This window comes from Protopterus annectens, chromosome 11.part0 (assembly GCF_019279795.1).
Source record: "Protopterus annectens isolate FY-2018-M chromosome 11.part0, PAN1.0, whole genome shotgun sequence".
Lineage (NCBI taxonomy): Eukaryota > Metazoa > Chordata > Ceratodontiformes > Protopteridae > Protopterus > Protopterus annectens.
The window spans coordinates 678,672,064-678,688,922 of NC_056745.1; the positions used below are offsets into that span (position 1 = coordinate 678,672,064).

General features: G+C 42.3%; 1 protein-coding gene across 4 annotated transcripts in view; it reads right to left on the reverse strand.

Moving 5' to 3' along the window:
- DUSP16 (dual specificity phosphatase 16) overlaps positions 1-16,859 on the reverse strand; it is an 857,833-nt gene that overhangs the window by 531,408 nt on the left and 309,566 nt on the right. The gene's annotated exons all lie outside the window — the stretch shown is intronic.

The window sequence follows — 16,859 nt, forward strand, 5'->3', positions numbered from 1 at the left end:
CAGTTAAAAGGAAAATACAAAAAAAATTTTTAAAAAACCTCCCTTTTCACAGGGTTGAGTCCATCCAGGTATGTTCTGTTCTTACATTTGTATACTCTAAACTAAACATGTTCTTTTTTGTAATTCATTAAGAATAGTTGATATGGAGACGTGTGTGAAGCATAACCACTGGAACAACAAGGACTTTGTCGCTCTATTTCCTGAAGCAGTCTCATGGTCTCATCTGTATTTAGGTTCATAGGTATGTACTAGACTAATGGCGCTGGGGCCTTTACAAGCCTAGCCATAGGGTTTCTCTGGCACCCGACCTTAGTTGCCAGTGCCTCTGTCAAGTACAGCCACTGGAGTTATCCCCAGGGTGAATTTTGTCTCCCATCCACCCATCAAAATTTCTCTTGGAGGGTCAGCAAGATGCTCTGCTTGACATGTATGTGAAGTCTATCCAAAGAATGGGCAGTCTCTGGGTTATGAACCTGTCCCTCCAGCATGTTCTGTTAATTATGGTAATGAGGTTGAGGCCTCTGGAGCGTTTTGTGCGGAGGGATTGGGATTTCTTTAAATGTAGCATTTCTAACAGAGCTGGGTCAGACCTGGCTTTGTAAGTCAAGCAGAGATCGCCTCTAAGTAGGCGATATGAGACAGAACAGTTGGAGTTTTTTTTAGTCTGTCCATATAGGACAAGTATTTAAGGCCTAGGATCCTCTTTGTGAGGTACTTTTGCAGCCTCTCAACTTGTTACAGGTGTCTAGTGAGGTACATCCCAAATGGGGTGTTGTACTCAATTGGCCTAATAAGGGAAGAGTAGAGGGAGACAATGACCTCCTTCTTCCTGGATGCAAAACCCTTAATGAAATGTGCCACATAGAAGGACTTTCTTACCACAGTGGCAATTGTGGTGATCCAAAGGAGAGGTTGCTGTCAACCTGTGTTCCCAGATCTCTTATAACGCCTTCTGTGTTCAGTGGGCTACCATCAATGTGGTAATTCATGTGAACCGGGTTTTTCCCAAAGAGGATGACAACACATTTTTTGGCAGTGAGCTTAAGGCCATGGTTCCGACACCAGTCGATCTCAGTGAGCCCATTCTGCAGGATGTCAACATCACGTGGGGAGTTAATAACAGCTCCCAACTTGCAATTGTCTGCGAACTTTATCAGCCAGAGTCCCTTTGTGTTGGCCTGGACTTCAGAGAAGTAGATACCAAACAGGAAAGGACCCAGGACCGAACCCTGTGGGACTCCACTCGTGACTAGTCGGCAGTCTGACATGGAGTCAGCTACTTTCACACTGTAGGTTCCATCTGTGAGCCAGTTTACAACCCACCTAGTTATATAGGGGTTGATGCCTAGCTTAGTGAGTTTTTCTAGGATTCCTGAGTGAGTTTTTCTAGGATTCCTGAGTGGGGAATGGTATCAAAGGCCTTGGCCAGAACAAGGTAGGCTGTATGAACCACCTTGTCATCATCCACAGCTCTGGTGACTGTCTCAAAGAAGTCAACCAAGTCGAGCAGGCATGATCAACCCTTCACAAAACCAAACTGTGTGGGATCCAGAGTTTAGAGATTCCTTACATCCTTGTTTATTAGGTCCATGATGATGTGTTCCATAGCTTTGTGTATCAGGCTCATCAGGCTAATGGGGCAATAGTTCCCAGAGTCTGTAGTTGCTCCTCCTTTGTGGAGAGGTATGACTGCAGCAGTGCGTCATTTGGTAGGGGCAAAGTCTGAAGTGAGGATGTGACTGAACAGGCCATACAGGTGAGGTGCCAGTTCACTCTGTAGTTCATGTAGAACACAGTCAGGGATATTGTCAGGTCCCACAGAAGCTGTATTCTTGGCCTTGGACAGTGCTGTTTTAAACTGTGCAGCAGTAATACTGGGTGCCTGGCAATCTACTGGTATTGTGATTGGTCCTTTTGGGGGGGGGGGGGTAAAGTTGGCACTGAATCTGTTACTAGCAATATCTGTTGGCTCGTTATAGGAAGTACCATTGTACAGTAGCTCAGAGCAAATCTAGGTATTGCTGTTGAGATTCTTTACATAACTATAGAAGGCCTTGTGGTTGCCTTTACTATCTGCTGCAATTCTGTTTTCATAGCTAGCTTTAGAGGATTTGATGAGGGATCTCAACTTTTTGTTCAGGCTGATAAGGGAGTTTTTCCAGTCTTGGGACTTTACATTACTCCGCATCAATTTCCTCCTCCTGTTGTAGAGTTTGTTTATGGCAGGGGACCACCAGAATGGCCTCCCTTTTTAGGAGGACAGTGTCTTGTTTCTATTTGGTATGGCAAGATCCATGCATTTGTGTAAGTGTTCGCACAGTGCATTGGTGTATGACTCTGCAGTCACACAACTATTCTACATTTGCATGGGTGCCGTGAATTTAACCACCTCTGTTTTTAGAAGCCCAAACTTAGCTTTGAAAAAATTTTTCATGGTGGTTACCGCTACGGGGGGTGGATGGGAGGGATGTGGATTTCCAAGCTAATTAGTTTGTGGTCAGATCTAACCAGGGAGGAGCTAACTATTGGTGTAGAGCAATGTTAGTAATGACCAGGTCAAGGATGTTGCTACCTCTATTGGGGGTAAGAATGAGCTGGTCCAAGGAAATGGAATTAACGAACTCCAGAAAACATTTGGCAAGTGTATTGGTACACAAGTAGTTTTCCCATTTAATGGAGGGGTAGTTGAAGTTGCCTAGTAAAGAGTGTCAGGTTGGAGCCTAATATTCCCCAGTGTGTTTAGGAATGTGGAGTGCGAGTCTTGGGACATGGTTGGGGACTTATAGCAGGCTACGATCTGAACCACTGTCTTACCCAATGTTAGCTGCACATGAAGTATCTCAGATGCGTTATGTTGGGCTACCAGTCTGGTGGTGTGCACATCCTTTATGAATATAAAAACACCGTCTTTGGAGCTTCATTCCAAGTTCTGGGGCCAAAAGGTGTGGAATGAGTTATAGCCTGGTAGTGCAGGGGTGCTTTCTGCTGCCTTGAACTAGGTCTCTGTTACAGCACAAATGTCGATGTTTTCCATTTTAAGGAATTCTTTGAGCGAGTGCATTTTGAGATTAAGAATTCTAGTGTTGAGCAGCACGACCCTCAGATTGCGTTTGTAGCTGTTACAGTGGTAATTTGGTCTTTGGAACACTGCCTTAAAAAGGCACTATAGGGGTGGCACAAACCTTGGCCAGTATCCAGAAGCCGAGGGGAGACAGATGCAGGCCCATCTCTGGCAAAGCATTGAGATTTGTTAGTCATGTCATCCTAGGCAGACAGATACTGGATCCCCTTAGAATGACACCAGAAACTTAGCCAATTGTTGAAATCAATAATTTTCTGCTTGTACTGTGGTATCATTCTGGGTGATGGTAGGATGCTGCTCAGGGCTAGGGTCATACCCGCCTGGCTACATAATCCGAGAGCTCCTCCATGTCTCTTTTCATGTAGTCAATGGAGGTATGTCTCAGATCATTCACACCCACATGTACAATGACAGAGTCATATTTGTACCTGTTGTTGAGGGACCTGAGTGCGTGTGTTACATGACAGATCCTGGCACCTGACAGGCAGGCTGACTGTTACTTTCTCCTTATTCAACCTAGTGAGTGGGACATTAGTGTGCCTCACTATCAAGTCACTATGACTAGTGTGTTGGGCATGCTGATTTGCCTTAGAGGCTTTGATCGAGTGGCACACTGTTTAGGACACTTACGTCTCTTGTGATTAGTGCTGTGTTGTGGTGGTCGAGTGCGTTTCTTACTTGGAGGTCTCTGCTGTTTGGGTAGATTTTTATTGAGAGCCACCGTGAAGGTGGGTGTGTGGTTTGTGTTTTTATGTGAAGGCGCTGCTGGTGTGTGTTCTGGAGGGCTATGTGTTCCATGTGGTGTGGTGTGGTTCAAGTGTTGACCTTCTCCTCTTGACCAGCTCTTCTGGTCTTGGCTGGAGAGTGCATGGCTTCCAATTTGGATATACAACTGCATCTTTCGCAAGTCTGAGTGTTAGGAGGTAAGAGGAGAGGGTTGTCAGTGTACATGAGGCAGTTGCTTCATTGCCTCAGGATGCCCAAGTTCAACAGATTAACAGGAGAAACCACAGGGAACTGACCTTTAGACATGCCTGGAGGGGTGGGCATTGATAAGTACTGGATCTGTTGCCTTGAAAAACGTTTAGTGCTGGTAGCACTTTTGTGTGCTACAATAATTGCTACAAGAAGTCTGGTAACGTGCTAGACTAATAAGCTAGTAGAAGTGCAGGAGAGGAGAGAACTAGTAGACCTAAAGGACAAATTGAAGAACAGACTTTGGCACTGGGCAGGAGCTTTCAAACTGTCCTGGATACAGCAAGTCTGTATCTGGACTAGACTAGTTGCAGGAAAGGGGGGAAACTAGCACAAATGCAGGCTTTTAAACCAGAAAGTTGAGAGAGATGGAAAAACTGCCCAAAGGGCCAACAACTACAATTTTCAGGCCAGAAACCACTCCTTACCTGGTAGATAGGCTACCTAGTGCTTACCACAACTGATAAGTTAGAAGGCTTCCCTCCAACACAAAGGTTTGGGGGGCTCAGGAGCTTACAAACAGTCCTGGATACAGCAAATCTGTATCTGGACTAGACTAGTTACAGGAAAGGCAGGAAACAAGCTTAGAATTTTTTTTTTTTTTTTTTAGTAAATTGGAAAGCAGGAATAGAAGATAATTCAAGGTTAACAACCTAAGTGGGCTGGCCTTCTTAAATGTTCTCTCTGTATTAGGTAGAATGAGCTAATGACACTAGACTGGGAGGAGTGTCCCAGATCAAATTTACAGTATGGGCGAGCAACTGCAAAGCCACCAAGTACAAGAATAAGACACCAATAGGGAGGGCGGCTGGGAAACTTATTACAGCTGCTAGCTGTAGCCACTAAATTAAAGTTTTAAACATATAAAGGAGCAAGGAAACTATGGAGAATGCTTTTAACTGCAAACAAATCAGTTATATGATACCTGACTAAAACACATAAACCTCATAAAAAAGCACAAAAGCACAGATGGAGCATTCATAAACAGAAAATACAACTCAGTATGAAAAAGCAGTTTACAGCCAAGTAAATTCAACAGCAGACATGTTTCTTGTTTGTTAAATCATGCTCATCTTCTGGAAAACTAGCACAGCGTCACACAGTTACGTACGCATGTAAATATGCATGGTGTCTAAGAAAGCACCAGGTCTGAAACGGAGGTGGCAAATCAAATGAGCAAGCTCTTCAGTCCGGAGTAAAAACCCGAGGTGAAAGAATCACTGTCTCTCTCGTGCTCTAAGCCTCCATGTGCTATCCTGAGCCAAGTACTTCTGTACATCTGTCATGCTGCCAGAATTAAAAGGTAATTCCACTGTTTCTGGAACATTGTTTGTAATTTGGCTCTGGCTTGGTCTTCCTGTACTGCTACTGTTTTTAACTTAGTTGTGTCTTGTAAGTCGGTGAGGTGCATGGCTGAGCAAGATTTGGACAAGCAATCCATTCATTGTAGCAACTCTGGCACTTCCTCCCCCAACCAAAAACAAGAACATGCTTAAATTTCAGTGTTATTCCAAACTCGCACTCCAGTGATTTTACTTGGCTCCCCTGCACCATAGCATAATCTTTACATTAATTTCTTCAGTTTTTGCCTTCAGATGATGATCAAATAACCATCTCTGAAGCTGTATGGGAAACTTGAAAACTGGAATCCCAAGAGTCAGTGTTTTGAGCTGTATCTCACTGCAAGCAGCCTTTGGGATAAACTACAATAAATCCAAATCTGCAATGTTTCATGTCACATTCAAGAAAGTCATTAAGCCATGCAACACATTTGTTTTTTAATTGAGAGAAAATAGAAAATTGTGTACTATTGAAAAATAAATTGTGCCCTCTGCATTTGTTCCTTAACTATTGGCATAACAGTTTTTAACCGGTCTTGGAAGTTTCTTAAAAGGGTACCTTCCATCACTCTTAAAAGGGTTTTATCCTCCTCCCAAGTCTTCTTCACTATGCCCTACTATATAGCAATTCAGATGGGGTAAATTCTGTTGAAGCTTGGAGCATTTCTCATAAAGGAAGTAGGGAAATAAAGGCACAGTGGTGCAACGGTTAACACTGTTTCCTCACAGCAAGTGGTCCTCTGGTTCGATTCTTGGCTGGGGTGCCTTCTGTATGGAGTCTGCATGTCCTCCCTGTGTTCGCGTGGGTTTCCTCTGGGTACATTTCCAAAGGCATGCATCTAGAGTGTTTCTCCCCGGGCCTCCACTGAAAATAGCCTCTTTCCTAGTCAGACTTTCCCCGTCAACAAATGTTAAATAAATAAGTGAAATAAATATCTGATCCTAGTTCTTGCCATCCTGTTCAATGGCATTCTTCTGCACAGACTTCAGAATTTTATTAATGTGTTCCACTAACCCATCAACTTGAGGATAATACAGTGAAATGCTTAACCATCTTACTTTAAAACACTGACAAAGCTGACATTACCTTGGACATGGAAGGAATTCCCTGGTCAGTAAGCATCTCCTTGGAATCTGTACCATGTACAAAAGAGGCACTAAGCTCCGACTACTGGCACACATTGGCATTTTGCAGGTGGCAGTGTATTGGGGAACTTAGTGGAACAGTCAGTAATCATCACAAAAATATTAATAGCTATTACTAGAATTTACTGGCTAACCAACATGATTCACAGCTATCAGTTCAAATGGAACTCTGACAACAGCTATAGGCATTACCAGACTTCAGATCAGAGCATGTGCTACAGTCTTTTGTAATTCTGGGCAAATGTTTCCAGTGTGTTTCAATACTCCAGACTAATAAATTGTATCCAAGATTCTAGTATTAGCTTTGTCCATCCCCAAGTATGCTCCCAAAATATTGCGGAGTGCCACTTTAATTACAAGCTTTCTAAAAAGTTTTGGAATGAAAAGGTGGTGCAGTACTTTGTTTATCCTATACAGCAAGTCATCCTTTATCTCAAAATGTGTGTCACATGGTGCCAAGAGCTCATTCATATCTCTTCATATTCTGGCTTTTCTTTGGCCCTGCTCAATACATTCCCCCATTGCGTTTGTTTAAACTTTTCACTGCGTAACTGCACATCTGCCATGTCAGAAACACGTTACAAGACGGATGTGAAGTAGAGGGTACATAGCCTCTTCACCTAGAAATATAGGTAAAGGTAGTTATTCTTTCCTTCCTTTCTCATGACAGTGACTTTCTTCTTCTTTTGGCTTTGACAGTTCCTTTACTTTTACCACACCAACTGCTCTCTTTCAGTATTTGCTGTTGGCAGTCATGTTACTGACTAGCCCTCCATTTTGAGCTCACAGAGGGAAATCTAGGCCAGTTTTTAGGTACCCTTTCTTCTTCTTGGTGAATTTATCTGTCTTAACAAAAGCATCTTTTATTACTTTAATAGCTGAAATCTTATGATGAGGTTCCATATCATACACTACATGGTCCTCTCTTTCAGTTTCTGCAATTAATTATTTAACTTAAACTGCTTGGGTATGCGAGACACAGAAACCAACTTTCTTTTTAAAAGGTTTCCACACACTTCTCTTTTTCAGAGCTGTGCAATCCAATTGTCCTCTGCCCCCAACCCCCCCACAACAATTTCCACAGTACATTGAACTGACAGTAGTCTTGACTTAGTACACCATCCTGTGCAAAATTAGGTACGAAACCCAGAGGATAAAATACTTGTACAGAATTTGAATTTCTACATGTAATAGAGGGTACTCCTTCCTGTTCCCATGAACATATTACTTCCACCTTCCCTTTATCATCTGCTTATGTTTACAAACAAAGCACCTTGGTATGCCAATGCTCACAGCCCTTTCAGTTAGGAGTGTCACAGAGATAATATGATTCTACTACTTTATCAGACTCTATTGATACATTATCACCACTTTTTAGTCAAGTACAGCACTTTTTTTTTTATAACAATGCGTTTCCTCTTCCCACATCTGAAAAAAGAAGTTATGTACTCACCATAACATTCCATCGTTGTCTAAATTCATTTATCCTGGACAGATGGGCTCGGTTCCGATATCGAAACAGACTCAGCCATTACCACAGCTCACGCAAGCCAAAAACTCACGAACTTCACCTCTACCCAGAATCCCTCTCTCTCAATTACCTCAGCTTGAGTTTGTAGAAATTATAGAAACACATGAAACATGTACACTTTTCTATATACTATATATATATATATATATATATATATATATATATATATATATACACACATACATGCACACCTACAGATATAGACATGGATATACAAAGACAACGTAAGTCAGATGGAAGCTTTATCTACTGTGCTTGAATAATCATAATAATGCAAAACTATATACAGCAAAAACTCTTTAAAGGTCAGAGGATAGAAGGGAGAGAAGTCATGGATAAATGAAGACAAACACAGATGGGATGTTATGGTGAGTACATAACTTCTTTATCTGATGTTATCAATCTTCATTTTATCCTTGACAATGGGACAGAGTCCCCAGCTACCTAAAATCTTGGGTGGATTCATGGAAGAATATTCCTGTGCACCATCGAGCAAAAGGATGACCTTCCTCTAGAGATCAAGCCCATTTTGTAATGAGTAATAAAGGTATGGGGAGTAGCAGCGGCTGCACATATATCATCCTTTGAAGCTCTACACTGGAAGACTGCTGAAGTGGCTATAAACCTTGTAGAATGTGCTTTGACTGCCTTAGGCAAGGTTAATTTATTTATTTTTAATGCTAGATGAATGAGATGCAATCTTTCAGCCAGTCAGAGAGAGATAGTATAGTCTTGCTAACTGTATTACCCAACTTTGTACTAGAAAAAGAAACAGTTGTCTTGACTGTCCTAGGTCATTTGTTCTGTGAAGGTAAAAAGTAATTGTCTATGGATGTCTAGTAAATTTAAGGCATAGTCTTCTTTGTTGGAATGATCTGGTTAGAAAACTGGTAAATTAATTGTCTGTTTAATATTAGCCTCTGATACTTCCTTGGGTAGAAATGAGTAGTTTGTTCATAAATAAACCCCATCCTTATGGAAAATGAGAAAGGGAGGTTCAGATGATAATGCCTGTATCTCCGAAATCATCCTGGCAGAAGTAATGGCTACCAAAAACAGTGGCTTCCAAGATAAAAACTTTAGATCACATTCTGCAGAGGGTTCAACGGGGGAATGTATTACAGCTTGTAGTATTAAGTTCAGGTCCTAAGGCGGGAAAACGAGATCAGAGGTAATTGAGAGAGAGGTATTCTGGGTAGAGGTGAAGCTCAAGAGCTTTTGGCTTGCACAAGCTATAGTAATGGCAGAGCCTGCTCCAAAATTGGAACTGAACCCATCTGTCAAGGACGAAATGAAGACCATCATCATCAGATCATACCACTTCAGTTGCTGATGTTTTTGTGTGACTGCAGAAATCTACATATTTTGTAGACTTGGGACGCTTAGTTTTAAAATTAGCACAGCATAAGTGCTGTTAGGGTCACTCTGCAAAGCACACTTACATATATTACTTCGGAGTACCCCTCTGACAACTGCTAAACCATTTACCATTTTACTTTTAATATTCACTTATGATTCTGACCAGAAGTTAGAAACATGCTTTAAATTGCATGTGAGCACTATTTTAATTGAATAAAATGTTTTAGTATGAAATTTCATGTCTTGTGCTATCCCACTGTATCTGGGATTATGGATTGTGAATATAATGGTTTTACTGTTCGGTGGCCAGTTCCAAGTTTCAATCCATTAAGCACTGGAGAACTCATCTTCCCTGACTGCCAAGGTTTTGATTAACACCGTTTTGAAAATAATGCCATTTAATAAAGCTAGAGATTTGATGAATGTTTCACCTGAATCTGTTTCTTAAAATGAGGCAATGAAAATGGGTATATGTTATGACACGGGAGATGACGACTCAGTTATTACCACTGGATTCTGTCCTACTGATACTTCTTGCGATACCATTTGGCTTACGAAAGATTATTATGACAAACACTGCACCTCTTAAACATACCAGACTGAATTTAACATTGATTAAGCCTAAAATGTTCATGTCTTTCTTTTTTTATCATCTTCTTGTGTTAAACTCTTATTGATACAGACAGTGCCATCTTGTATACCATGCCCCAAGGGTACACATTATGAACAGGACATTCACACATTACCCCATGTGATTTCTTTTTAGGTACAGTACAACTGATAAATACACAAGTCTGATATTCAGAGAGAGTTAAATAATATGAGGGGTGGCACTCCCTTATGGCAGAAAACTAATCAAGAAAGAAAATAGCATTGACATCATTCTGACCTTGGAAGATGTAGGGATTTTTACAGTCTCTGAAATGTCTCCAAAAGGCGGAGTCCAGCATGCCTTCCCAACAGACAATCACAAGGAACTGAAGAGAGGTGTTCATTTTTATATCATAGATGTCTCAATGCAAGACAATTCGACCTACGGCACAGGGGTGAGATAACAGGAGCCCTTGTGTTGTAAACATTAGTACTGAATCCTGACCAAATGACATTTACCAGACACCCTGTTTTTTATCCTAAAAAATCTAAGAATATTATACTTGAACAAGACCAACATATTAAATCTGGGAGACTTTAAATTACTCCACATTTGACTGGGACAACTACACATCTGTTAATAAATACATACACAGTGCCTTGCTGACCTCAAACTCTGCTTGCAGCAACTTATAAAAAAATCCTGTTCCGGGTGATATTTTCTTACATATCATATACAAACGTTATGAGCTTATAATACAGAATTGTGTTTTTTTCCGTTCTTCTCAAACTTTGGGTTATCGGACCTGATTCTGGCAACCTCCGAATTTTCAAATTCCAAAGTTTATCCTCTTCTATAATGCCTTGCCTGTCTAAGACTACTCAGATAAGTAAAAGTTTGGGGTCTTAGGGCAAAAACCTGAAGAAGAAAAGACTGTCACAGCAAATAAATTTGCCAATTTAGAGCGCAAAAATGGACAGACAATGGTCCTACAATTAGACCTCAGACAGCTCTTCAAGGTTTACCTGAAGGCAAACATATCAGTGATAATTTGGAGGGGTGGTGGAGGGAGGGACAGCTGAGTCAGACAGAAGACAACACGGATCTATCATTATGGTAGGTTAATAACTTTCATATCCCAATGTCGTCTTTTCCATCAACCTCAACCATTAGGGCACAGCGCCCAGTCAGACAAATGTGTGGGTCTAGAACAGAATATTTCACAATATGGTGGAGCCAAAAGTTGTTCTGGATACACAATGACTATCCAACTTGTAATGAGCAACCAAGACATGAGTAGAGGCTCAAACGGCCGCTGCTTATATCTTATCAAAGTTATGATCAAAAAAGGCTGTAGAGGTAACTATTGCTTTCATAGAATGGGCATTTGGTTTAACGGGTAAACAGATGCCTTTTGATGAGTAAACAAAAGAAATGCAATTGGAAAGCCATCTGGCCAAAGTAACCTTGGAAGCTGGTTCCCCAAATTTTGCTCTGAAAAAAGGACACAAAAGGTTGTTCAGATTTCCAGAAATGTTTTGTTCTATCTTTCTGATCTAAAAGCCCATGTTTGTGCTTTTTCCACCTTTCCTGTAACTAGTCTAGTCCAGATACAGATTTGCTGTATCCAAGACTGTACGTAAGCTTTTGAGCCCCCAAGCCTTTCTGTGCTGGAGGGAAGCCATCTAGCTTCACAAGGGCCTGTTTCCCACCTTTCCTGAAACTAGTCTAGTCCAGATACATATTTGCTGTATGCTGGACTGTTTGTAAACTTCTGAGAGGTGCTAAAGTCTGCTCTTCAATTTTCCCTGCTAGTTCTTCTCCTCTCCTGCACTTTTATTAGCGTATTAGTCTGGCACTTTAAAATACCAGACTTCTTGTCACAATTACTGTAGCACACAAAAGTGCTACAAGCACTAAATGTTCTATAAGGAAAAAGTTCCAGTGCTTATTAATGCCCACCCCTTCAGGCATGTCTAAAGGTCAGTTCTCTGTGCTTTCTCCCATTAACCTGGTGAACTTGGGCATCCTGAGGCAATGTAGATATGAACACAGGTGAAGGCTGCCAGCCTAGCCAGATAGGATTATAATTCTGTCATTTGTAAATATTAATGTAAGCCACAGTCTTGTTCTCTTAAATGTGAAAAGGCTGCGTTGGTTATTGAACTGCAAAAATGTGTAACAGTGCAATCTGCTGTAAGAAAGCTAAATGAAGCATTTCATGACTATCTTTGATGTCAAAATCTGGAGCCAATACGTCTAGACAGAGGCATCCTGCCTATAGTTTAAGACCAGAGTTAATGGCTAGAATTTGCATGTATAAATGTCCTTTATTGCTCTGGCTTCTGACCAGGTGTAAAGAAAGTAAATGTAGTTTGTTAGCCTGGGAACACCAGAGAAGTGTGAAGAATGATGTCATGTGAAGCAGCTCTATGTTATCAATGTAAAGAGAGAGAGAATCAGAGAGCTCTGAGCACTTTGTCTTGAGAACATCCAACATCACCCAGCACCGTCTTGCTCTAGATGCAAGTTATTTAGAATTGTTTTCTCTTGGATATAGCTAGGAAATAGGAAGATTAGACTAGTTTGTTTTTCTGTGATGTTGGAACTTTTGCTACTGTATTATTTAAGTATTTCTCTGTGATCTCTGATCTCGACTAGCACTGTGTAGTAAGAAGTACTGTCTTGTGTTTTTATTAATTATTATTAAATATTTTTAAACCTTTCAACTGTGGCTGTTTTGTGCAGAGATAATTTAAGCTCAAAGAGTACATTGCATGTATATAGTGATGCTGTACCAAGTCACTCTAAATCAGTCTTGACTGTTAGGTCACACAACATTTGAATAACAATATTACACAGTAATAACTGGACACTGTTTTAAGGGCCTTTGAGTAGCTCATAAATATTAGTGGGTGGTGAGAGCTGGTACTACCTTTTAGACTGGGCAGAAAAAGGGGCATAGCTGAAGAACCTGTACCAGCCTTCCCCAGGAGTGTCTGTGTGGTTGTATATAACTCAAAGAGAGTGTGTGTGTGTGTGTGTGTGTGTGTGTGTGTGTGTGTGTGTGTGTGTGTCAGCTACTTGGGCAGGGACACGAAGCACTGGTTAGACAGAGAGGGTGCTGGAGGTTTTAGCTTGTCCACTTGGCTGAGATCTGGACCCTATAGCTGTGCCAGTGGGGAGTTTTATTGGGGACCTTAACAGAAAGGGGAGAAAGCTCTTAAAGGAAATTGTACTTTACTGTGTGTGTATTCATTATCCTTTCCCTGTATGGATGCCCCTCACTGGTGTTAGTGGTGAGGATTGAGGCTTCTTTATTGCTGGGCCAATGCACGGGCATCACAGTAGCAACTGCCTCATGTACACAAACAACCCTCTCCTCTTACCTCCCAACACTCAGACTTGCGAGAGATGCACTTGTACATCCAAACTGGAAGCCACATACTCCAGCCAAGACCGGAACAGCTAGTGAAGAGGAGAATGTAAACACTTGCACCACATCACATAGAACACACAGCCCTCCAGAACACACAGCAGCACTGCCTTCACATAAAAACACAAACCACACACCCACCTTCACGGAGGGTCTCAATAAAAATCAACCCAAACAGCAGAGACCTCCAAGGCAGAAACACACTCGACCACCACAACACAAATAACTCAAACAGTGTGCCACTCAACCAAAGCCCCTAAGGCAAAATTTGATAGTGAGGCACACTGATCTCCCACTCACTAGGATGAATAATGAGAAAGCAACAGTTAGCTGCCTGTCAGGTGCTAGGATCCGCCACATACGGCATGCACTCAGGTCCCTCAACAGGTACAGATATGACTGTCATTGTACATGTGGGTGTGAATAACCAGAGACGTACCTCCATGGACTACATGAAAAGACTCATGCAGGAGCTCTCGGATTATGTAACCCAGGCGGGTATGACCCTAGCCCTGAGCAGCATCCTTCCATCACCCAGAATGATACCACAGTACAAGCAGAAAATGATTGATTTCAACAAATGGCTAACTTTCTGATGTCATTCTAAGTGGATCCAGTATCTGTCTGCCTGGGATGACATAATTGACAGACCTCGATGCTTTGCCAGAGATGGCCTGCATCAGTCACCCCTGGGCTTCCAAATACTGGCCAAGGCTCTTGCCACCCCTATAGTGCCTTTTTAGGTGGTGTTCCAAAGACCAAATTTCCACCATAACAGCTACTAACAAATGCAATCTGAGGGTCAATGCTGCTCAATGCTAGAAGTCTTAATCTCTAAAAGCACTCGCTTGAAGCACTCCTTAAAATGGAGAACATGGACATTTGTGCTGTAACAGCGACCTGGTTCAAGGTAGCAGAAGACACCGCTGCACTACCAGGCTATAACTCATTCCACACCTTCCGGCCCAAGAACTTGGACTGAAGCGCCAAAGGTGGTGGTGTTTCCATATTCATAAAGGATGCGCACACCTCCAGACTGGTAGCCTAACATAACGCATCAGAGATACTTCAGGTGCAGCCAACATTGGGTAAGACGGCGATCCAGGTCGTAGCCTGTTATAGGCCCCCAACCATGTCCCAAGACTCGTACTCCATGTTCCTAAGTACCTTTGAGAATATTAGGGTCCAACCTAACGCTCTCATACTGGGCGACTTCAACTACCCCTCCATTAACTGGGAAAACTACTCATGTACCAATACACTTGCCCAAGGTTTCCTGGAATTCATTAATTCCAATGCCCTGGACCAGCTCGTTCATACTCCCACTAGAGGTAGCAACATCCTTAACCTGGTCATTACTAACATGGGCGACAGTTGCTCTACACCAACAGTCAACTCCTCGCTGGTTAGATCTGACCACAAACTAATCACATTGGAAATCCACATCCTTCCCACCCACTCCCGCAAAGGTAACCACCATGAAAAACTTCTCCAAAGCTAACTTTGGGCTCTTAAAAACAGAGGTAGCTAACTTCACAGCACCCATGCAAATGGAGAATAGTTGCATGACCGCTGAATCATACACCAATGCACTGTACAAACACATACACAACAGAACCAAGACGCTTTCCTCCAAAAAAAGGAAGCCAATCTGGTGGTCCCTTGCATAAACAAACTCTACAACAGGAGGAGGAAACTGATGCGGAATAAGGTAGAGTCCCAAGACTGGAAAAACTCCCTTATCAGCCTCAACAAAAAGTTGGGATCCCTCATCAAATCCTCTAAGGCTAGCTACGAAAACAGAATTGCAGCAGATAGTAAAAAGAGAACCACAAGAACTTCTATAGTTATGTAAAGAATCTTCACGGCAATACCCAGATTTGCTCTGAGCTACTGCACAATGGTACCTCCTATACAGAGCCAACAGATTTTGCCAGTATACTGGCAGACAGATTCAGTCCCAACTTTTCCCCTCTCTCTCCCCCCAAAGGACCAAACAGAATACCAATAGACTGCCAGGCACCCAGTATTACTGCTGTACAGGTTAAAACAGCACTCTCCAAGGCCAAGAATAGCGCTTCTATGGGACCTGACAATATCCCTGGCTGTGTTCTACATGAACTACAGAGTGAACTGGCACCTCACCTGTGTGCCCTGTTCAATCACAGCATCACCTCAGATTTGTCCCTACCGAATGGCGCACTGCTATAGTCATCCCTCTCCACAAAGGAGGAGTGACTACAGATCCTGGGAACTATCGCCCAATTAGCCTGACAAGTATGATATGCAAAGCTATGGAACGCATTATCATGGACCTAATAAACAAGGATATAGGGAATCTCCAAACTCTAGATCCCACACAGTTTGGTTTTGTGAAGGGTAGATCATGCCTGCTCAAATTGGTCGACTTCTTTGAGTCAGTCACTAGAGATGTGGATGAAGGCAAGGTGGCTCATACAGCCTACCTTGTTCTGGCCAAGGCCTCTGATAACATTTCCCCACTCAGGAATCATAGAAAAACCTCACTAAGCTAGGCATCAACCCCTACATTACTAGGTGGGTTGCAAACGGTCTCACAGATAGAACCCACAGTGTGAAAGTAGCTGACTCCAAGTCAGACTGCTGACCAGCCACGAGTGGAGTCCCACAGGGATCGGTCCTGGGTCCTCATGTTTGGTATCTACTTCTCTGAAGTCCTGGCCAACATGAAGGGACTCTGGCTGACAAAGTTCACAGATGATTGCAAGTTGGGAGCCATATTAACTCCCCAAGTAATGTTGACATCCTACAGAAAGGCCTCACAGAGACCAACGACTGGTGTCAGAACAATGGCCTTAAGCTCAATACCAAAAAATGTGTAGTCATCCCCTTTGGGAAAAACCCAGTTCCCATGAATTAACACATCGATGGTAGTCCACTGAACACAGAAGGCGTTATTAATAGATCTGGGAAGACAGACTGACAGCAGCAACCTCTCTTTTGACTACTACATTGCCACTGTGGTCAGAGAGTCCTATGTGGCACATCTTATTACTAAGGGTTATGCATCCAGGAAGAGAGAGGTCATTGTCTCCCTCTACTCTTCCTTCAATAGGACAGTCATTGAGTACAATGCTCCATTTGGCATGTACCTCAACAGACACCTGCAACAAGTGGAGAGGCCGCAAAAGTACCGCACAAAGAGGATCCTAGGGCTTAAACACTTGTCCTATATGGACAGACTAAAAAAACTCCAACTATACTGTCTCCTATTGCCTACTTAGAGGGGATCTCTGCTAGACTTACAAAGCCATGTCTGACCCAGCTCTGTTAGAAATGCTACATCTAAAGAAATACCAATCCCTCTGCACCACGAGCTCCAGAGACCTCAACCTCACTACCACAATCAACAGAACGTA